The 24,139-nt window shown below is 39.7% G+C and overlaps 1 long non-coding RNA gene across 1 annotated transcript in view; it reads left to right on the top strand.

Moving 5' to 3' along the window:
- The window catches only part of LOC139153413 (uncharacterized), a 133,971-nt gene that overhangs the window by 43,557 nt on the left and 66,275 nt on the right, over nucleotides 1–24,139 (top strand). The window contains exon 2 of the long non-coding RNA XR_011556823.1: nucleotides 6,892–6,959. This is a non-coding gene — a long non-coding RNA (uncharacterized lncRNA). The remainder of the gene's footprint in view (nucleotides 1–6,891; nucleotides 6,960–24,139) is intronic.

Raw genomic sequence — 24,139 nt, 5'->3', positions numbered from 1 at the left:
GTTGAGTACCCTGAAGTGATTTGTTATGCAGATGCTGACTGGGCAAGTGACACAGAAACACGAAAAAGTACTTCTGGTTATGTACTGTTTTTAAATGGTTGTCCTTTCTTTTGGAAAGTTAGGCAGCAGAAGTTTATTTCTTGCTCTTCAATGGAGTCTGAATATGCATGTGTTTCTGATTGCTGTAATGAGTTAACCTCTCTTTTTAATCTCATTGATAGTATTTGGGAAAGTCCAAAGAAACCAATTGTTATTATGGAGGATAACATTTCAGTCACATATATTGCTGAAGCTGAATTTGTTGGAGCTCGTTCACGGCACATTGACATCCGGTATCAAAATACCAGAGAGAAGGTGAAAGAAGGATTCGTAAAACTTCAGTATATACCTACTACTGAGCAGATCGCTGACTTGCTGAATAAGCCATTGCCAGATGATCAACATGAATACCTCACCAACAAGATGTGCCTTAAGTGAACTGATGCCTTGATGTCCTGATGTCCCTTATGTCTCTGATGACTGACAAAGAAGGGGTGTTACGCTGTGATTGACAGCCTCCAAAGACATTGAGAAACATCCAGTAGTTAGATAGTTAACTCTGTCTAGTAATGTAGCTCCTCCTTTGTGATGTAACCTGTTTGCTCACATCCTCCTCCTTGCAGGAAAAGAAAGCAAACGCCTTTATTACGCATCATCTTCATTAACCATGTAGATGTGCCATTTTATGTCTCTTCAGACAATCTTTATTTTTCTACTTTTTCTAATAAAAGTTTAGTTCATTTGAACATGCTCTGTCTGTACTTTAATAACCATCACCTCCGGAAGGTCCTGGCTCAGTCCCTCAGGCTGAGCACCTTGCTTAAGGTAACGGTCCTTCTAAATCCAACACCAGTCTCCAACCTTCCCTTTATGGGAAAGGTTATTGAGAAGGTGGTGGCACTTCAACTCCAGTGGTCCTTGGAAGAAGCCGATTATCTAGGTCCTCAACAGTCTGGATTCAGGCCCGGCTACAGCATGGAAACTGCTTTGGTCGTGTTGATGGATGATCTCTGGCGGGCCCAGGACAGGGGCTTGTCCTCTGTCCTGGTGCTCCTTGACCTCTCAGTGGCTTTCAATACCATCGACAATGGTATCCTTCTGCGCCGGCTGGAGGGGTTGGGAGTGGGAGGCACTGTCCTCCAGTGGTTTTCCTCCTACCTCTCCAGTCGGTCACAGTCGGTGTTAATGGGGGGTCAGAGGTCGACCTCGAGGTCTCTCCCTTGTGGGGTGCCTCAGGGGTCAGTCCTCTCCCCCCTGCTATTTAATATCTACATGAAATCGCTGGGTGAGATCATCCAAGGGCATGGGGTGAGGTATCATCAATATGCCGATGATACCCAGTTATACATCTCCCCCCCATGTCCAGTCAGCGAAGCAGTGGAAGTGATGTGCCGGTGCCTGGAGGCTGTTGGGGCCTGGATGGATGTCAACAAACTCAAACTCAACCCAGACAAGATGGAGTGGCTGTGGGTCTTGCCTCCCAAGGACAATTCCATCTGTCCATCCATTACCTGGGGGGGGGGAATCATTGACCCCCTCAGAGAGGGTTCGCAACTTGGGCGTCCTCCTCAATCCACAGCTCACATTAGAGAAACACCTTTCAGCTGTGGCGAGGGGGGCGTTCGCCCAGGTTTGCCTGGTGCACCAGTTGCAGATCATGCAGAATGCAGCTGCGAAAGCAATAATGGGCTTCCCAAGGTATGCCCATGTTACTCCAACACTCTGCAGTCTGCATTGGTTGCTGATCAGTTTCTGGTCACAATTCAAACTGTTGGTTATGACCTATATAGCCCTTCATGGGACCGGACCAGATTATCTCAGGGACCGCCTTCTGCTGCACGAATCCCAGCGACCGGTTAGGTCCCACAGAGTGGGTCTTCTCCGGGTCCTGTCAACTAAACAATGCCGCTTGGCGGGACCCAGGGAAAGAGCCTTCTCTGTGGTGGCCCCGGCCCTCTGGAACCAACTCCCCCCAGAGATTAGAATTGCCCCCACCCTCCTTGCCTTTCGTAAGCTACTTAAAACCTACCTCTGCTGCCAGGCATGGGGGAATTGAGATGCTCTGTCCCCCTGGGCCTTTACAATTTCATGTATGGTATGTCTGTCTGTATGTTTGTTTTTTTATATTAATGGGTTTTTAAATCATTTTTAGTATTTATTGGATTATTATTGTACATTGTTTTATTACTGTTGTTAGCCGCCCCGAGTCTCCGGAGAGGGGTGGCATACAAATCCAATAAATAAATAAATAAATAAATAAAATAAATATAAGATTATGGTCTGCACATACATTCATTTTAATATCCACTTTTTCTATCTGTTTTATTAATTCTAACGTAATCCATATCCTATCAATTCTAGACCAAGATCTGTGTCTAACCAAAAAAAGGTGTATTGTTGTTCTCTCTTATGTCTATCGCTCCAGAGATCAGTTAAGTTCCATTCCTCTGCCATATTGAAAAAGGCTTTGGGAAGCGTTTTTCTTTTTGTTTTCTTTTGTTTATTAGTTTTATGGTCCAATTCAATATTTGATATCGCATTAAAGTCTCCTAGGATACAAATATTATCATACTTAATATTTTAATGTAATTTTGTGTAGAACATTTCTTGATTGTCATTTGGCGCATAAATCGCTACCAACAGTATATTTTGATTATTCATCTTTATTTCAACCATTAAAATTCTGCCTTCTTGACTGGAGTGTATATCTTTCAATTCTATATTCTTCTTAACATGCATTGCCACTCCTCTTTTACTCTGATCAATTAGTGAAACATACAATTCTCTTAGAAATGTATTTTCCAAAAACTTTTTATGTTGATTTTTAGTATGTACTTATTGTAAGCAAATTATGTCCATATTTAATTTTTTAAGTTTAGCAAATATTTTATTCCTCTTATTTGGTGTATTAACATTCAATGACATCCATTTAATCTGTTGATCCATATTTATTTATTTTTTCATTTTTTCTATCTTAAGGCTTTTGCCTCTCTGTTGCTGATCTCATCATAACTCTTTCTCTCTGTTCCTTAGCCACTAGTTGTTTTTCCAATTCTTCTACGATTGCAATATTCTCAAGTGATAGCATTGGAATTGGTTACATCCTCCCTTCTGCTATGCCCAATAAATGATGCTATGCTGGTGGTAGTTGGGCTGTTTCTGTTCCCTTTATTTGTAGTCCTCTCTCACCTTGTCCCGTCTGCACAAAATTTTGTCTTTTTTATAAATCTTACATGAACTTCTCTCAGTAGGTTATTCTTCATGGCAAATCTAGTATTTGCCCTGTAAGCCTCATCAATATCATTATTTTTTTTCTTTCTCTTCCTCTAGAGGTTCTGATAATACTTCAGCAATTACTTCATGCAAATCCTCTCCTTTCTTTCAAAATACAATGGTACCTCATCTAATGAATGCCTCTTCATACGAACTTTTTGAGATACGAACCTAGTGTTTAAGATTTGTTTGCCTCATCTTAAGAACCATTTTCACCTTACAAACCCGAGCCCAGGTGCGTGCGCTCTCTTATTGCATGTGTGCTCTCTTACTGCCACAGGGATTCCCCTGCCTTGTGACTGCCACAGTGATTTCCCCTTTGCTTGCCACCCCCGCCAGAATTTTCTGCCTCCAGGCTGCCAATGCCCCTTTGCTTGCTGCAGAAGTCCAGAGGTGGCGAATCCCAGCAATGGCAAGGACAAGCACTTCAGTCTCAGACAAGGCTCCCTGGCTTTCACTCTGTGCCTGGCACCCGCTTTTTCCGGGGGAATCCCTTCAGGGCTCCCTTGTGGTCATAAGGAAGAGGAACGAAGAGGGGGATTTGAAGCCCCCTCTCGAAAAAACGGAGCCCATGCGAAGCCGTGCAGAAAATTTCCCACCTGTGCTGTTTCCCCTAGACTTTGAAAGAGAAATTTTTCTAACACCCCCAAAACGCACCCATGTTCCCTTTTCTGCACTCAGTCCGCTCTTGGGGTTTTTTTGACAGCGGCTGGAAAGCAGTGTGGATATCCGGCCCAAAACGCGACTTCCTCTTCCTTTCCAAAGCTCCCGCTGTCTGCCCAGGTTCAGGACAGACTGCCCTCTGCAGACCACAGTGTGTGTGTGAGCACACTGCTGAGCTTGGGACGGTGAGGAGATTGTGCATGCGTGCTCTGTCTCTCCACCACCCTATTTCTCTCTGTCTCCCTCACGGAGTGTGGCTCCTCCTGAGGGATGCAACAAGGAGCCAAGAACTGGTGGATTCCGAAAACTAATCCCCACTTTCTTTGCCTCCTGCTGCAGTAATTTAATATAGGTTGTTTTTGATGACATTTTACGTGTCCATTGGGGCATCCCACATAGAAACCGGGAGAGACAAAGAGATATTGTTATGGCCTTGGTTAGTGAGGAAAAAAGCTGATATTATCTACAAGTATTTGAAAAGTTGTGCCGACCTTAAGCAAGATGGAAATGAAATAAGAGTTCTTAGAGGTCTCTTCTGGGAAATTTCGAGAGCGAGAGCTGCTTTACGCCCAATTTCAAGCCGTCTATATCAAAGCAGAAAAAAGTTTACCTGGGGTTTTCCAGCTGCCATCTTGGTGTTCAAAGAAAATAAGATGGTTAGAGCACGATCACTGGAGGAGGGAAAGGCACTATTGAATCAACTGGGTATTGAGTTTGGAGAAAGCAAAGCACAAGCAGGAGAAGGAGGGGAGAGCGGAGTAGTTGGAAAGCCACAAGGAGCAGTAGGAGGAGAAGGAGGAGAAGATTATTTCAACGGTCGCAGTACCCCAGACGAGGAGGAAAGGCAAAGGGAGGAGCAGCTGAAGGAGATAACGGGGCAGGTGGAGGCCATAACAAGGGAGCAGAGAAAAACAAGAGCCCAGCGTGAGAAGAAAGTGAAGAAGTGAAGAGTTGAAACTGATTCTGTCGTCCCCCCCTTAGAGATGTTTCTGGAATTTAGTGTTAATTTTGATTCTTGTTGGGGGGAGAAGGGAAAAAAGTAAAAGAAGTAAAAAAAGTAAAAGAAGGTATTATTCAAATGGATAAGGGAGGGTGGGAGGGGAATTTTTCCATCTAATCATATTAAAAAATGGTTGCAATTTGAGATCAGTAGTGTGGGAATGCAATCAGGAGAAATGCCTCATGACTGGACAAGGTTTTTTCTTGTCCTACCCGTTTCTGGTGGGGGGGGCATGGGGGAGGCACTTTGGGGGGATGACTGGAGTGAGGAAGGGGAAAATAAGTAACCCAAGAACAAAACAAGAGGGAAAAAGGATTATTCTTGTATATTATGAATGAGTGTACTATAATGGTTTTAAATGTGAATGGTTTGGGATCAGATTTGAAACGTTACAGGATATTGAGGATGGCTAAGCAAAACAAGATGGATATTATGATTTTGATAGAAACACATAAAAGACAGGGAGGAATGGATAAATTGGTTAATGATAGAAATTGGAAATGGGTATATGAATTTCAAGGAACGCAAAATAGTAGAAGTATGGCGATTCTTATTCATCAGAAGGTTTTATTTGAAGAGGTTGGAGTTCAGAAAGATAGAGAAGGGAGATGGTTGTTTGTTAAAGGGAAAATTAATCAAAAGAAATTGACACTGGCGGCAATTTATGCCCCGAATGCGAAAACAAAACAATTTATAATAAATACAAAGAGGAAGTTGGATAACTTTATGGAGGTCACAACGTTTTTGGCAGGAGATTTTAATATGCATTTAACAAATGGGATCGGAAATAGTAGTATGTTACATTTAAATAGACTTAATATGGTGGATCTCCATGCAGATATACCAAATATACTATTTACTGTTCAGCAAGATATCATACATTTAGTTGCATTGACTATATATTAATGAACAGGGTGGGCAATATACAAGTTTAAAAAATAGATATTAAAAGTATTTGGTTGTCAGATCATGCCCCACTACTGGCAGAATTGGAAACAGGTCAGGAATGTAATCAAAGAATTTGGAGATATAATGCAGCTGTAACTTCTAGTGAATAAGATAAAGATAAAGATAAATTGCAGACAGAGTTATGTGAATATTTTAGAATTAATGATGTGGGTGATATTAAACAATCAATTGTGTGGGATGCATGTAAGGCTTATATGAGGGGACAATGAATAGGTATAGAAGTAGATATCAGAAAGAGGTGGGGTAGGGAAAGGGAAACGAAAATAAGGGAAATAGATTTGATACAAGAGCAGCTGAGATTAACTAAGAGGAGGGATTGGAATAGTCTTGAAATTGCAAAGGAAATAATTGATGGTGTATGATGAGATCCAATGGAATAAGATGAAAATGACGATGCGACAAAAATATTTAGCTGGGGGACAAAATCAATGCAACAAATGGCAAGATATTAGAAGAAGACGAAAGAAAAATCATGTATATTACCCTAGTGGAGAGGTTAGATATGGTAAAGAGCAACTAGAGAAGATAATGAGAAAATATTATGAGGATTTGTATAAAGAGGAGCAGGTAAATATCCCGCAGACATGGAAGCTTTCAGAGATGGTTACCATCCCGAAGATTGATCGATATTTAAGAGAGCCTTGGTCCTGCCATCCTATTATTTGGCAAATCAAGATTATAAAATATTTATGAAAATATTGGCAAACAGACTCGAAAATATTTTACCAAAAATAATTGAAGAGGATCAATATGGATTTGTGAAGGGTAGGAAGATAAGTGAACCAAATTGGAAATGTAATAAATGTGATGCACTGTGCTACCGTTACTAAAAGGAAATTGGGAATTTTGAAATTAGATGTTTATAAAGCTTTTGATAAAGTTACCCATAGCTATTTGTACAAACTATGTAAGGAATTAAATATGGGGAACAAATTTTGCACTTTCAGATCACAGAAGCCAGAAAAACTGCTCCTGGCTGGGACCTGAGAGCTAGTGGGAGAAGGAGGAAAGAAAGGTAATGCTTTTAAAGATATTTTCTATTTCTTGAATTCATATAACTATAAACTAAAACCAGCAGAAGTTTGGTAGCAATAGGGGTTGTTGATTTTCTTGCTAAGTACTTGTATTTCAATAAATTGTTAAGATGTCTGGCTTGGTGCAGTGTAACACTCGTTTGGCTATTGTGTTCCTTAGTACATTGTGGAACTTGGGGTGCTGCACTCTTTGCATAAGGACATCTAGTTTATATGGTGAGATATCTAGATTGCAGTCCTTAGTTTGTAGCTTGCATTCAGAAGTGGAAAGATTGTCCCAGCCACATGCTGTAATGCAGCCATATGTGCAGCCTCCACTTCCATGCGTCCCCCGAGGAGGAGGGCTGTGTGGACAACTGTCGGTTCAGGGAGATTACATGCAGTGGAACAAAAACATACCAATTTTGGTCTCTCTGTATCGAATTCCTATAATGTTCTTGCGGATTTAAATGGTAAGGATGTTGGAGATATTAGCGAGGCCCCTCAGGCGGAGAATGAGGGGATGTTCCAAGGGGAAGTTGTTGTAAGTGAGGTGCATAGTGTCACCAAACCATCAAGTGCCGTTAGTAAAAATAAAAAGAGGACACATTTTCTTGTGGGTGACTCGACTGTTAGAGGTGTTGATTTGGGACAAAGTAAGGGTGGTGAAGCTGATGAGGTGTCTCCCAGGGGCCACTGCCAGCAGGGACAGGAGGTGGATTACAAATATTGTCAAGGCTGTGAGTAAAGGTAATAACGTTGATGTGATGGTACATCTTCGCACAAATGATTTGTCCCAGATAAATGTTAATGTAGTAAAAAGAGATTTCCAATGTGTAAGTGTGGAGCTGGGCAGAATAACTGATTCAGTGACTTTCTCGGAGGTGTTACCAGTTTGTGGTCAGGAGGATAAAACAACTTGTATCAGAGAGTTTAATGTGTGGTTAAGGCAGTGGTGTAAAGCTGAAGGTTTTGGCTATGTAAGTCATGATGTCAGTAGGTGGTCTAATAGGGAGTTCTTTAAGAGGGATGGGTTGCATCCATTATACAGAGGTACCCAGGTGCTCGGTGAGGAGTTCAGAACTTTTTTGGATAGGCATTTAAACTAGGTAAAGGGGACAGAGATGTAACTGATGTGGATGACTTCTGTCCCCGACCAATGAAGATAAATCTGTTTCTGGAAGCTTATGAAAAGGGAGCTTTAACTAAAATAGATGTAGCTGTTGATGATAAGGGACAAACTAATAATGAAAATAATGTTCTTCGGGTAATGTGCACGAATGCTTGAATCTTGAGCAACAAGCTCTGTGAGTTAATGGCCATAATATTTAGAGATAATTTGGATCTGGTTGCCATAACTGAGACATGGTTTAAGGATTCTAATGAATGGGAAATATCCATACCAGGATATACACTGTATGGGAAGGATAGAATAGAGAGAAGGGGAGGTGAAGTAGCCATTTATGTTAAGGAAAGTCTAAAAACCAACACTAATTCAAAATAAATGTATAAATACATGGGTTTGCATGCAAAACAAAGAAGGTTCTGTCATTAGAATTGGGTTGATCTATAGGCCTCCAGGGCAATCTGAGGAATATGGCAACAAGATGGTGGATGAAATTACCCAAATGGCAGTAAAGGCAGATATTGTGGTTATGGGTGATTTCAACATGCCTGATGTTGACTGGAATATCCCCAGTGCCCTTACATGCAAAAGTAAGAATATAGTAGAGGCCTTTACAGGAGCAGCTCTGGCACAGCTGGTTAAGACACCGACTAGAGGGGAGAATATTGTAGATTTAGTTTTTACGAATGGGAATTGGGTTTCAGAGGTTAAGGTGCGAGAAAAATTAGGTTGCAGTGACAATCTGTGTCTGTGGTTTGATGTAAAAACTGATTGTGATCAATCCTATACTGCAACCAAAGTATTGGATTTCAGAAAAACAAATTTTAATGCAATGGGGGAATATTTAAATAATGAATTAAAAGGGAGGGATAAAATGGCAGGAGCAAGCACCCAGTGGACAATATTAAAAATGGCCATCTTAAAAGCCACTGGACTGTATTTAAGGCAAATATCTAAAGGTAAAAGGAAGAAGAAACCGCTATGGTTTAGCAATGATGTAAAGGCTATAGTCAATGAAAAAAAGTCTGCCTATAGGTGGTATAAAGCAGAGGTCCCCAACCTTTTTTGCACCAGGGACCGGCTTTAAGCTAGACCAGTTTTCCATGGCCTGGTGGGGTGGGAGCTAGCGGTCAGCGGCGCCGTAAAAGGGGCGATCAAGAGAGGAATGGGTGAATGAATGGACGGAGGGTGGGAAGAAAGGAAGGAAAGAGGGAAGGGACAGGAACAGAAGAAGGGTGCAAAGGAAGCATGAAAGGTGTGAAAGGGGAGAGTAAGAGAGGAAGGAGTGAAAGAAGGGAATGAGGGAGGAAAGAAGGGAGGAAGGAAAAGGAAAGCAAGAAATGGAGGGAGGAAAGGAAGGAAAGAAAGAAAGAAAGAAAGAAAGAAAGGGGGAAGGGACAGGAACAGAGGAAGGAAGCAAGGAAACTTATGAAAGGGGAGAGTAAGAGAGGAAGGACTGAAGGGAGGGAGGGAAGAAGGTAGGAAGGAGAAAGAAAAGAAGAAATAGAGGAAGGGAATGTAAAAGAGAGAAAGAAAAAGAGAAAGAAAGAAAGAAAGAAAGAGAAAGAAAGAAAGAAAGGCAACTTCAAAGAAAGGCTCACTGAGCATCTCTCACTCTCTCTCTCTTTCTATCCCTCTTTCTTTCTTTCTCTTCCTTTCTCTCTCTCCTCTTCCTTTATCTCCTCTCTCTCTCCCTCTCTCTTTCTTTCCCCCTCTCTCCCCCTTTTCCTCTCTCTTTCTCTCTCTCCCTCTCTTGCTATCTCTCCCCCCTCTCCCTCTCTCTTTCTCCCTCTCCCTCTCTTTCTCTCTCTCCTCCCTCTCTCTTTCTCTCTCTCTCCCCCTCTTTCTCTCTCTTCTTCTCACTTTCTCTCTCTTGTTTTCTTTCTGTCTCTTTTGCTTTCCCTCTCTCTCACTCTTTCTCTCTTGTTTTCTTTCTCACGCTCTTTCTCTCTCTTGTTCTCTCTCTCTTGCTATCTCTTTCTCTCCCCCCTTTCTCTCACTCTCTCTTTCTCACTTTCTCTCTATCTTGCTCTCTGTTGCTCTCACTCACTCTCGTTCTCTCTCCGTTCTTCTCAGCGGTGACGCGCGCACGCCCTGCCCGCCTCACCTTTGCCGAGAGCACTTTCATCCCGGGCTCTCAGCAAGGGGGTTGCAGGAGAGGCAGGGCCGGCGAAGGTGATATTCAATGTCGGGGGCGCACGGGCGGTTGCTAGCCCACTCGGAATATTCAAAATAAGAAAAACCTTCGCTGGCAAAGGCTTTTCTTATTTTGAATATTCCGAGTGGGCCAGCAGGGAGATAGGGAGCGCGTGCAACTGCCCGTGCGCCCCCGACATTGAATATCACCTTCGCCGGCCTCCGCTGAGAAAAACCTTTGCCGGCATTTCCTCTCGGCATCAAGGAGGCGCAGCGGCGGGCGGAGAGAGGGAAGGGGGGGCAGCGGCGTCCCTCCTGGCCTTGGCGGGCCGCCCGACCCTACCCACCTCCTGCAAACGCGGCGGGCGGCGGGGGGAGAGCGAGGAGCCGGTTTCGGCGGGTGCGGGGCTTGGCTGGCTGGCGGGGGGAGCGCCGCTGGTGGTGCGGAAAGGCCGAGGGGGCCCTGGTGCCGCGGACCGGCTGAAAAACCCCAACGGCTCGGTCCTGGTCCGCGGACCGGCGGTTGGGGACCTCTGGTATAAAGTGTCTGGAAGTATAACTGATAGAGAGATATATAAAATGAGACAGAAGGATGCGAAACAGATAATATATGCTGCTAAAGACTCAAAAGAGGAAGAAATTGTCAAATCTGTAAATAAGGGGGATAAAACCTTATTCAGATATATTAGTGATAGGAAGAAGACAAACTGCAGCATCACGAAGCTTAGTACCAGTAATAATACATACATTGATGGGAATAAGGAGGTCGCTGACCATTTCAATAGCAACTTCTGTTCAATTTTCTCAAAAGGCACCTTACAATATAATACTATAGATGGATATAGCATTGCTTCCAGCTGTACGGATTCAGCTCCAGTTATCGTAGAAGCCGATGTCTTAGAAGAACTTGAACAATTAAAGATAAATAAGGCAATGGGTCCAGATGGCATCCACCCCAGAGTTCTTAAAGAACTCAGATTTGTCATTGCTACCCCCCTGACTGATTTGTTTAACCAATCCCTGTTAACAGGAGATGTTCTTGAGGATTGGAGAATGGCGAGTGTTGTGCCTATCTACAAGAAGGGCAGTAGAGAAGAAGCTGGTAACTACAGGCCAGTTAGCTTGACATCAGTTGTAGTTAAAATGATGGAGACTCTACTCAAAAAGAGGATAAATCAGCACCTAAAAACCAATAACTTATTGGACCCAAATCAGCATGGCTTTACTGAAGGCAAATCATGTCAGACTAATCTCATTGATTTCTTTGACTATGTCACAAAGGTGTTGGATGAAGGTGGTGCCGTGGATATTGCCTATCTGGACTTCAGCAAAGCCTTTGATACGGTTCCACATAAAGACCTGATAGATAAATTAGTGAAGATTGGACTTAATCCCTGGATAGTTCAATGGATTTGCAGCTGGCTGAAGTGTAGATATCAGAAAGTTGTTGTTAATGGTTAGTATTCTGAGCAGAGACAGATTACAAGTGGTGTGCCACAAGGGTCTGTTCTGGGTCCTATTCTTTTTAATGTGTTTGTGAGTGACATAGGGGAAGGTTTGGTAGGGAAGGTTTGCCTATTTGCTGATGACTCTAAAGTGTGCAATAGGGTTGATATTCCTGGAGGCGTCTGTAATATGGTAAATTTATGGTAGCTTTACTAGATAAATGGTCAAAGCAATGGAAACTGCAGTTTAATGTTTCCATATGTAAAATAATGCACTTGGGGAAAAGGAATCCTCAATCTGAATACTGTATTGGCAGTTCTGTGTTAGCAAAAACTTCAGAAGAGAAGGATTTAGGGGTAGTGATTTCTGAAAGTCTCAAAATGGGTGAGCAGTGTGGTCAGGCGGTAGGAAAGGGAAGTAGGATGCTTGGCTGCTTAGCTAGAGGTATAAGAAGCAGGAAGAGGGAGATTGTGATCCTGCTATATAGAGCACTGGTGAGACCACATTTGGAATACTGTGTTCAGTTCTGGAGACCTCACCTACAAAAAGATATTGGCAAAATTGAACGGGTCCAAAGACAGGCTACAAGAATGGTGGAAGGTCTTAAGCATAAAACGTATCAGGAAAGACTTAATGAATTCAATCTGTATAATCTGGAGGACAGAAGGAAAAGGGGGACATGATCGAAACAGTTAAATATGTTAAAGGGTTAAATAAGGTTCAGGATGTTCTGCCTGACCGGCCTCAAGCAATGATTAACGGTCCAGAAAAGGAGGTCAGACACACACGTGGATAGTTAGTCAGCAAACTTGTATTAAACAGTAAAGGAAAAAGTCTAAAGCAAATGGTCCTTACTTTCAGGAGAAACAAAGAGGATTCGTTGCAAATTCAGTCAGCTACAAAGTTCAGTGAAAAGCCAACAAATACAAAAGTCACGGAGCATAAATAGTCCAAGAGTCTCTGAATATTCACAGCACAAAAGCAGCAGATTGTCCCAGAGTGTTCAACTCCCACAACGCTGAGCGGGAACTTCAAAGCAGGAACAAACGACGTCACACCAACCACCCAGATAATCAGCCACAGTTTGCCTTGGCCCCTTTCCCTTTTTATGCTGTTAGCCCTCATTAAGGGAACCACACCCAACCCAGGTGTGCTTATCCTACTTCTTATTTATTTATTTTTTTTTTTTTTAATTTTTTTTTATTATTTTTCATAAAACAGACATACAGACGTACAAACATTAAACATAAAATGGGGATGTATTTCCCCGCTTCTTTTGAAAGTATACATTCGAATAGAGAAAAGAATACATAATCAAACATTTGTTGAATGTTAAAAAGTATAGTAAAAAATTTTCAAATCTTAAATGCAATATTAGTACAGTATAAGTAAAAATGCTTAATGTGTTATTTAAGTGTAATATATTCATCTAATCAAACATTCAAACTAATCTCAATTACTAAGCATACATAAAACAAAATTTTTAATATATCGCTTGTGAGTAAACAACTATGTCAAAATCATCAACAAATACATCTAATATTGTTATTACCTAAATAAAAACAGATCTATCTCTTATTTTTTCTTATCTAACCATTTATATATGTTGTTCCATGTTTCGTAAAATTTTGTATCTTCTTGATCGTTTAATCGTCTTGTCATCATATCCATTTCAGCGCAATCTAATATTTTAGCTATAACTTCTTCTTTCTTGGGGATTTCCTCCCCCTTCCAGTTTTGCGCATATATTATTCTAGCCGCAGTTAATATGTGTATAATTAAGTAAAGAGTTTCCTTCTTATAAGTCTGATTAGTAATTCCTAATAAGTAAAATTCCGGGGTGTTATCTATGTCATATTTTAATATTTCTTTTAATATCTTCTCAATCATCTTCCAATAAGTTTTAGCTTTGCTACATGTCCACCATTGATGGTAATAAGTTCCTATATCTTTCTTGCATTTCCAACACAGTGGGGATGTTTTAGGAAACATTTTAGCTATCCTGTTAGGTGGAAGGTGCCATCTATAAAACATTTTAATTTGGTTTTCTTTTAATGAAACTGACTTGGTCATTTTCCAATTATTAATCCAGACTTTTTCCCAAGTATCTATATCTATTTCCTTGCCTATATTTCTGCACCATCTTATCATGGTATCTTTTAGAGTCAACTCTATATTTTTGTGAGCGATAAGAAATTTATATATTTTCCCTATCATTTTTACTGAGTTATTAATAATTAAATGACTTAGCAAATTCTTACTTTTATTAAAAGTATAAAGAGTTATATCCTTCTGGTATCTGGATCGAATCTGGGCATAATGCCACCAATCTATTATTATCCCTTCTTCTTGTAGTTTATTCCTAAGCTTTAGCTTCATCTGATCATTTAATAATTCTTTATATCTATAAAATATTTTCGTGTCTTTTATAGATTTTGGATGTGTTATTGCTTCTAGGGGGGCTATCCATTCTGGGACATTTAAGAAGTGATTTTTCTTTATGTCCTTCCAAACCTCTAGTAAATACTTCCTTAATGTGTGTCTTTTAAAATATGAGTGATTTTTTTCCTTGTCATACCATATAAATGCATGCCAACCCAGCATAAGATCATGTCCTTCTAAATTTAATATTCTTTTATTCTCTAAGGTTATCCAATCTTTAATCCATGTTAAGGCGGCGGCCTGATAATATAATTTCCAGTTTGGAAGACCAAATCCTCCTCTTTCTTTAATGTCTTCCAAACAGTTTATTTTTATCCTTGCTTTTTTCCCTTGCCATATAAATTTTTTAACTAAGTTTGTCAAAGTTTTAAAGAAAGTTCCCCCTGGGTTTATTGGAATTACCTGAAAGAGAAATAAAACCTTAGGCAAAATATTCATCTTGATTGTGGCAATTCTTCCTAAAAATGATATTTTCAGGTTGTTCCATGTTTCTAAATCTTTTTTAATTTCTGATAATAATTTTATGTAATTATCATTTTTTAAAGTTATTGTTTTCGCTGTTAAATTTATTCCTAAATATTTTACTTTCTTTACGGTTTTTATTCCAGAAATATTTTCTAATTTAGTTTCTTGTATTTTATTCATATTTTTGGTTAAGAAAGAAGTTTTACTTTTATTTATCTTTAAACCTGCTACCTTTCCGAATTGTTCAATAGTTTGCAATAAAGAAGGGACAGTTGTTATCGGTTCTTCAATTATAAACGTTAAGTCATCTGCAAAAGCTTGGAGTTTGTAAGTTTCGTCTCCTATAGTTAAACCTTTTATTTCGGAATCCGCTCTTATTTTAATTAATAAAGTTTCAAGTGTCATAATAAATAACAATGGTGATATAGGACATCCTTGACGAACTCCCTTGTTTATATCAAGTGCTTGTAATTGGTTATTATTTAATATTATTTTAGTCGTTTGTTTTGAGTATATAGTATCTATTAAATTAACAAATTTTGAGCCAAATCTCATTTTGTTTAATTGCATTTTTATAAATGTCCAGTTAACGTTGTCAAAGGCCTTTTGAGCATCTAAGAACATTAAGGATGCTGTCTTATCTGGATGTTGTTCATAGTATTCTAATGTATTTATTACTGTTCTAAGGTTATTTTTAATTTGTCGCCCTGGTAGAAATCCATTTTGGTCTTGATGTATTATTCCATTTATAATTCTTTTAAGTCTATCTGCATAAATGGCAATAAATATTTTATAATCTACATTTAATAAAGATATGGGTCTATAATTTTTGATTTTTAGTGGGTCAGTGCCGGATTTGTGTATTAAAGTTGTCAGCGATTCTGACCAAGATTTCGGAATTTTGCCCTCAAGTCTACATGAATTAAAAATTTCTAACATATAGTTTCTTACTATTTCATTGTCTATCTTATACCATTCTGCCGGTATAGCATCCGGACCAGTGGCCTTATTGTTTTTCTGTTTTTTAATTATAGTTAGGAGTTCTTCCATTGTTATTGGACCATCCAACATAGTCTGTTGATCTTCTGTTATTTGTGGTAATTTTGAAGCCTGTAAGTAATTAAAAACCTCATCTTCACTAACATTGTCTTTGGCATAAAGATCTTTATAAAAGTTATAAACAATGTCCGCCTTTCCTTCTGTGTCATATTTTATTGTACCATCTTTGTCTTCTAATTTTTTTATCAATTTGGATTGACTCTGCTTTCTAAGTTTATATGCTAACCATCTGCCTGGTTTATTTGCATGTTCAAAATAATGTTGTTTTGCTCTTTTAATTTTTTCAGTTATTTGATTTTGTTCTATAATTCTAATTTTATGTTTAATTACATTTATTTCTGTTTTAAAGTCTCTGTTCTTGGTGTGTTGCTGCGATGCAAATTCCAATTGTTTTAATTCATTTATTAGTTGTACGTACTTTAATTTATTTTCCTTATTGTATTTTGCTGTGTAAGATATTGTTAACCCTCTTATATAAGCTTTGAGTGTATCCCATATATTCTGTGGAGTGGTGTCTGGGGTTTTGTTAATCTCAAGAAATATTTTTAATTCCTTTTCAATCCAATCTTTATATTTCTTATCATTTAGTATAATTCTATTCATCCGCCAAATATTCTGTTTGTTGTTCCTTCTTATATAGACCACTATTGGGTTGTGGTCAGCCCATGTATTAACATCTATCTCTACTTCCCTTATTTCTTCTGCAACCATTTTTGATGTCCATACCATGTCTATTCTTGTCCAGATTTTGTGGGGATTAGAATAAAACGTAAATTGTCTTTTATGGGGGTGTCTTTCCCTCCATATATCATTTAGCAATAATTCTGTTTTCATTTTTTGGAAAGTACTAGGTAGTAGATTTCTTTTTGTTTTTTTCCTTTTATTATGGCTCCCTCCCCCTGAATGGTCTAATTGCCTATTCACAATAGCATTAAAATCACCTATTATTAATACATTCTCAATAGCTAAGTCTATTATTATTTGATGTAAATTTTTATAAAATATCATTTGGTCTTCATTGGGAGCATAAATAGAAACAACCACTATAGGTCTAGGTTCAATATCAACTTGTACAATCAATATTCTACCATCATTATCCTTATATATCTGTTTGGAATTTATAGAATTCTCTACATACATCACCACACCTCTTTTTTTTTGATCTGCTAATGCAGCATACATTTTTCCAATTTTGGGATTCAACAATAATTTTTGGTTATCTTTTTTGATATGTACTTCTTGTAATATTGCAATTTGAGCATTTTGATTTCTGATTTTAGAGAAGATTTGTTTCCTTTTCCTTGGTTCATTAAGTCCGTTAACGTTTACCGAAAAGATCTTTAGATCTTTAGTTGTTGTCATTTAGTGGGTTTTTTGGTTTCTCGCTGAGGCTGAACTCTTCTTATAGCACCTTGGTCCTGCTCTATTGCTAGAGCTGTGGCCCCCAATAGTTCTTCTTGTTGGATTGCTAGTATCTCCCCTGATTGCTGTTGTGCTGGTTGTTGATGAGCCTCTTGTTGTTTATCTGAAAAGTCCATGTGGCTGATGCCACTATTTTCAAAGAAATACCTAGCTTGTTCTACATTTTCCAGCTTGTATCTTGTAGAACGCCATGTCAGAGAAAGACCTTGTGGGATTAACCAACGATAGGTTATATTTTCTTTGATCAAAATTCTGGTAAGAAACTGGTAATCTCTTCTGCTCTCTCTGACACTTCTTGGAACTTGTTTTAATATTTTTATTTCCACTCCTTGATGTTGGAGTTTGGAGTTTCTTGCCCAATGGAGTATGTCATCTCGCAAAGTTTTCCTGGTGAATTTGATATGAATCTCTCTTGGAAGATTGTGGCGACGGATGTAACTATTCGAAGTCCTGTAAACTTCATCGATTTCTTTCACTAGCGCAGCAGGATCCTCCTGGAGTATACCTCCAATCGTTTCCGCCATAGTCATTTTTAAATCTTCATCTTTTTCCTCTTTCATATTCTGAAATCGTAGTCCATACGAAGCACGTTGCATCTCCAGCTGAATAATTGATTCATCATGTCTTCTGTGTCTTGCATCAGCTCTCCCTTCGAGATAATCAATTCTTTTTGCGTTTTTGTCAGATTTCTCTTCAACCTTTTTCACTCGATCATCACTTTCTTGTAGTGTTTGTTGGATCTCCTTTATCTGGTCTTTCACCTCGCCCATATCAGCTTTCAGTTGGGCCATCTCCTTTTTAAATTCTGCCAAGTCTGCTTTTATGGCTTCCCTTTGTTGTGTTGCATCCTCTTTTATAACCTCTCTTTGTTGGGTGGCATTCTCTAGAGATTTAAAGATAGAGTCCTGCATATTGTTTAAAGTTTCTTGTAATGTTGCAAAGTTGGGCTGCGTTGTTTTGTCTTTTTCTTTATCCTTGGAAGCCATAGCTGAGGCCTGGTGTGTCGGGGAAGGACGTGGGGACACTTGTGGAGAAGAGATTGTTGCAGTAGGTTGTTTTTTGACTGTTTTAACAACGGTTGAATAAGTTGACATTATCAATTTTGAATCCGCTGTTTAAAATTTGAGTTAATTTAAATCAATCTAAATTTATATATAGTGAAAAGGAGAAAATTTCTATAAATTCCAAATCTATTCAATCTGTTTTATTAGCGGTTACGCTTAAATTATAACTATTCAATTATCAAAAAAGTTCAAAATTCAAAATCCAATATATATTGTTATTAATTATTTTAAAAATTTAAATTGTCTTTAAAAATTTAAAGATATAATACCTCAGGAAACTAATATAAAACTTTTAGGAATAAAAAAACCAGTAAAAGTTAAAAATAAATGGTCTAATAAAAAGACAAAATAAATGACAGCAAAGAAAGAGTAATAACTATTTTAAAAAGGGAAAGTTTGAAAAAGTACAAAGAAAAAAAGAAGAGAAAAAAGATTTAATAAGGCAGCAAGAAGAGGGAGAAAAAGGGAGAGAAAAAAAAAAAGAAATGGGGAGTATTTCAATTCAAATAGTTAAAATAGAGCAGGAAACCAAGGGTTGCTAACAATGCATAGTCTTCAATTCAAACTTCTTTCAAAAATAGAAATAAAAAGAAGGAAAATCAGAAGGAGAACAAAGAAAGAGTTAATTAATCAAAAAGAAAACACAATATGTATAGTTATGTTCTTCTTATAAATCAGGAAATTATATTAGATAAATAAAGAGTGTGAATCCCAATGTCAAAAAATACAATTGTACTTAATCCCAATTGCAAGTCTCACGAAAAAAAAAAGTCAAATTAATAATTTTCTTGTAGTTAAAATGGAGTCTATGTTCTTTTCCAAGTTCAAGACAAAGGCAAAAAAAATAGATCCCAAGATGGAGTCAGGTTAGAAGTCAGAAGTTCATATGATCAGGCAGATGTGAAAAGGTTCTCAGAGGAAAAAATAATCCCAAGGAAAAAAAACAATCAGCAAGTAATCCAAAGTAGTTCAAAGACAGTCAGCAAGTAATCCAAGTAGGTTAATCCAAAGGTAAATATTCCAAAGGAAAGGTATCAGTTCCTTCTATTTCCCATTTATTTTCAAGTTGTTATATAATGATATTATGTTGCAAAGACAACAGGATGAGAGAAAAAAAAATAAGGCAACAAAGTTATATTCCTCCGCAGTTAAGATGTCAGCCCAGAACACAATGTTTTAACAGACTATAAAAAAGAAATTTTAGTCATCTTTACTAACTTCTTTTAAGCATTGAAATCTTCTAAATAGCCATTTCCAGTTCAAAATCTTTTATTAAAGCATAGAGTAAGAAAAAAATATTTTATAGATTCCAAAAATCAAATACAAGATGGAAACAATGAAGATGAGAGAATTTAGTCTCGGCTGTTATTTGCGGATGAGACTCAGAAAAAAAAAACTTTCACTTTCGCCTCGTTAAAGAAAAAACTTTCCCTTGAGGCTTGCGAACGATCAAATCTTCAGATTTTGGTCTTGAAACAAAGAGGAAATTTTTTACCTTGAGTCCTTTATCGGATGTATTCTTTTTCAGTTAGATAAATGTAGAACTTTCAATTTAGAGCTTTTTCTCAGCTTCCCGCTGGGTGAGGGGAGAAAGCGCTGGCCGGTCCTCTCAGACGAAGAGGATCGGTTCTCCCGTCTTCGAAGCTGCGGGGCGAACCGCTGCCTCTGGAGTCTCAGCGATGGCTCCTCGGGCAGAGGGGAGCCCCCTGTTCTGGGATCGGGCCATCCGAGCCCGATCCGATCGCGAATGCGACCTTCGAAGGGGGTAGAAGGGATCGCTTGGCAGAGCCCTGCCAAGGATGTCCCGCCGCGATCACCGCCAAACCGGAAGCCAATTATCCTACTTCTTAAAGCGATCCCTTCTTTGTAAGGCCCTACGGTTGCGTAAATTGATGTATTGTCCTGCAGATGAGCTGAGAGAGGATAAACTGTCTGATGAATTGCCAGCCCCTTTCCCTGAACTGTCTGCCAATTCGTCCTGGCTCTCTGCCTCATCTTCCTGACTGACGGCTACATCTTCCTGGCTGTCAGCTGCATCATTCTGGTTGTCAGCCAGGCTTTCACAGTCACTGTGTGCCGCGTCTCCCCCATCTGTGGGGGCAACAGCTGGCCCAGGCCCAAACACAACACAGGAGGGAAGTGTTTTTAATAGGAAAGTGAACACAAGAACAAGGGGACACAATCTGAAGTTAGTTGGGTGAAAGATCAAAAGCAACATGAGAAAATATTATTTTACTGAAAGAGTAGTAGATCTTTGGAACAAACTTCCAGCAGATGTGGTTGGTAAATCCACAGTAACTGAATTTAAACATGCCTGGGATAAACATAGATCCATCATAAGATAAAATACAGAAAATAGTATAAGGGCAGACTAGATGGACCATGAGGTCTTTTTCTGCCATCAGTCTTCTATCCCAAAATGATGTACCTGTTTCAGGTATTGCCAGGGAGTATATTAGCATCCAAGTTTAGAGAGTGAGATAAAAAACTTAATTATTGGGTTGAAGAAGATAAGAGACCAAGAATAAGGAAAAAGTGGTTAATTGCGAATGAAAAAGAGGGTGGATGAGGAATTCCTTGTTTGGAGTTGTATAGGGAAGCATTTCAAATTGAAAGATTAATGGAGCTGCAATTATTCAAAAATAAATGGGTGACATTAGAAAAACAGATAAATGGGATGAAGAATAGAGAATTAATTTTTATAAGGTGCAATAGGAGCAACTTAGATAAATTAATAGGTTCCATGAAAGAGACTATGGAAATTTGGAAAAAATGGCAGGGGAAAATAGGATTACATAAATCAAAACTGTTATCGCTATATGTAATAAATAGAGATAACGAAACAAATTTAAATAGTGTTACAGGAGAGTTGAAGGGAAGAGGGATAATTAAGATAGAACAGTTATATAAGAAGGATGCGAGGCCAAGTAGAAATGGTGGTTGGGTAAGTGAAGATGGCTACAAACAAATGCAATATGTAAATATATGAATGAAAGGGAGAATAAAGAAGCACTATTTAGGGAGGAGATAGAGTTAGAGAAAATAATAAGAGAAAAAAGTGAGGGTACCAAGGCGCAGGCCAGTAATATATATAAGATGTTAGTAAAGTCAGATGGGGATGAGATCCAAGGATTGGCTAAATGGTGTCACAATGAGATACAAGTAGAGGCGCAAGAGATGAAAAATATAGTAGAGAATATAAGTAAAACTAAGAATACAAGAGTTAGGGAAATGAGAAGGAAAATATTACATAAGTGGTATTACGCACCCGTTCAACTCACATACTTTTGGCAGAATGTTAAGGGTATTTGTTGGCATGGGTGCCAAGATAAAGGAGTGTTTATGCATATGTTTTGGGAATGCCCAGTAGTGCAGAATTTTTGGCAAAAAGTGCAAGAGGATATTAATAGGATGTTAAATATAAGATGGATAATTACTAATGAAATGGCAGTATTAGTCAAAAGTAATGAGATGAGAGAATTTGGAGAAATAAAACAAGCAGCTATAGAAAGCGCTCAGGCAGTAATAGTCTTGGGTTGGAAGGATGCGACAAAATGGACAATGCAAAATTGCTACCGGTACATGGTGGACCACATTCAATTTGAGATCATGGACAAAAGGATGAATTTGGTAATGAAACTGATTTGCGACAACTGATGGGACGATGGACAAGGTAGAACAATATATGGCGAGTAGAATCTGAGACCAAGCTACAAGAAACAAATTGGAATCACTTTATAATATGTAAATAGATATTTTGCTCTTGGGTTAAAATGGTTTATACCAGAAACACTCCCGATTGGTGTTGGGGTTCGAATGTTTGTCTGGTGGTGGGCACAATCACTGAGTACTTGTTATATGTTGTGTGTGTGTTTTATATTATAAAATCAATAAAAATATTTTTTTTAAAAAAGGGAAAATGCGGGGTCCCTCCAAAGGTGAGCACTTTTTTTCTCCTGTCCCCCTCCTCGGTCCTATACTGTAGAAACCATTTGGAAAAGGGTTGCCAGAAAGGCATCCCTTTTGGCATCTGGGGGTGGGGGCTGTGGAGGCCGGAGAAACCAGTGGCATTCTTACAGCCAATCGTCAGCTGCAGCTCAGTGCCTTACTAGAGGAATCTCCTCGTCTCCTTCCCAATAACACACTGAACTATAAAATAAACATACTGGCTGGCACGCACGATTGGGCTGAGCTCCCTTGTAGCCAGCCACATTTTTCGTTTAGCATCTTTGAACGAAGTGAGGTTTAACATTCTTACTCGGGGGTGGTGGCGGGGGGGGGGGGGAGGACAGCTGATTTCCGAGGTGTTAGTTTTCAAAGGCAAAAATGGGACTGGGAGATTGTTCCCATTCCTTTGGGTGGGTTACGGTTTTTTTATTTTTCCCCCTAGTTATCCCTGGAGATTAAACTTTACCCCAGGACAGGAGAAAGTCTTGGGGGGGGGACTGTGGGGCGAGGAGGATTAACAATGTACAATGTAGTTTTCAGGTCTACCCTCACCTATTATAAAGTAAGTCTGGGATGCTACCTTCAAGAAGAGCAGTTCAGATTTAACCTCTTTGCACTCTTACGTCTATTTAACACAAACAAGCCTTGACCTTAGATCAAAGCAAATGTTAGCAACAGTACCCCTTTTGAGAAACAGCTTATTAAATGCTCAAAGATTGATCTCCAGGAATAACTAGGGGGGAAAAAATGTAATGCCCCCAAAGGAATGGGAAGTTTTCAAATGCGAGAATGGGACCGGCAGATTGGACCTGAAAACTACATTCTACATTGAATATCCCATTCCCTGTCCTGAGGAAAAAATGATCTCCAGGGATAACTCGCCCACCAGCCGCCTTCTTAGGCAGTTTGTGCCGGCGACCACCACCGCTTGTCAAGTACATGCATGCCTCTCCTTCCCGCGAGACTCTTTCGCTCAGATCCCCCCTTGCTCCCTGCCTTCCCCTGCCAGAAAGATGAACCAAACCCACAAGAAATGGGTGGCGAAAGAGATGACAGCTGCACGTTTGCGGAGCCCCGTTGGTGCCACCGGCTTATTGCTTACACACACACACACACAAAACGCCGAGCTCGCTCTTGCCTCCTTTGAAGGCTCAATTGTTGTTGCAAGCAGCTTTGGCAGGACTTCCTCAGAGGAGTATGGAAAAGAAGTGCGGGAAGGGTGGAAGAGTGTGTGTGGGGTGCGTTTACTGAGGGAGGCCAAGCAATTGAGGTGCTTCCTCTTTTTTTGTACCATTGTGGTACCACCACCTTCCTGGGTCGAAATGGCCGTGCTTTCCCGTTTCCGCATCACATGGTTAAATAGGGGATGGGAGACTGCTCCGAGATCTCAGAATAGTTTAGGGATGAAATTTTGGGAGGGGAAAAAGATTCCTGCAGAAATCAATGGGACCCATTTTTTGCCCCCTGTTCTGCATGCTCGTCCCAAAATGTGGACTGGGGAGCTCCAGATGCTGTGGGGTGGCCAAGGATGCATGTCCCTTGTCTACGGGGTTCGGGCAATGTGAAGAATGGTGGGGTTGGGACACGCAAGGGCTTGTTATCGGGGTCTTTCAAATGCGATGGGGGATTTTTTTGGCCCAGTCTTCGGGGGGGGGGGGGGGAAGAGTCAGGATTTTTCAGTCCATTTTCTCCTTCATGGCCACAATCTCTTGCATGCTCCTTTCCTCCCATCCCTAAAAAATCAGCTGTGCGGCTGCCTCCTCCTCCTCCCTCCCTCCCGTTTTGGCTGGGGTCGAGTTCTTAGCCCCTTGCTGGGAGTTTCCTCCATCTAGCTCTCTTTATTTTAAAAGAAAATAAAGAGAGAGACAAACCACTGCCTGGATTCACAATGCTGGGCAGGCGAGGCTGTAAGATCCACCATAACTAGCTTACAAAGGATCTCTTTTGCGGGACTCGATCAGGAATTGAAAGCCAATCTGGATTGTCCCCTCGAGGCTGAACTCGCCCTTCTTCCTTCACCAGGAGGGGGGTAAAAATGTGTCCCATTGATTTCTGTGGGAATCTTTTTCCCCTC

The sequence above is a fragment of the Erythrolamprus reginae genome, chromosome Z (genome assembly GCF_031021105.1).
Source record: "Erythrolamprus reginae isolate rEryReg1 chromosome Z, rEryReg1.hap1, whole genome shotgun sequence".
Taxonomy (NCBI): Eukaryota; Metazoa; Chordata; class Lepidosauria; order Squamata; family Dipsadidae; genus Erythrolamprus; species Erythrolamprus reginae.
Note: the sequence above shows the minus strand (reverse complement) of the source record. Positions and strands in the feature narration are given on the sequence as shown.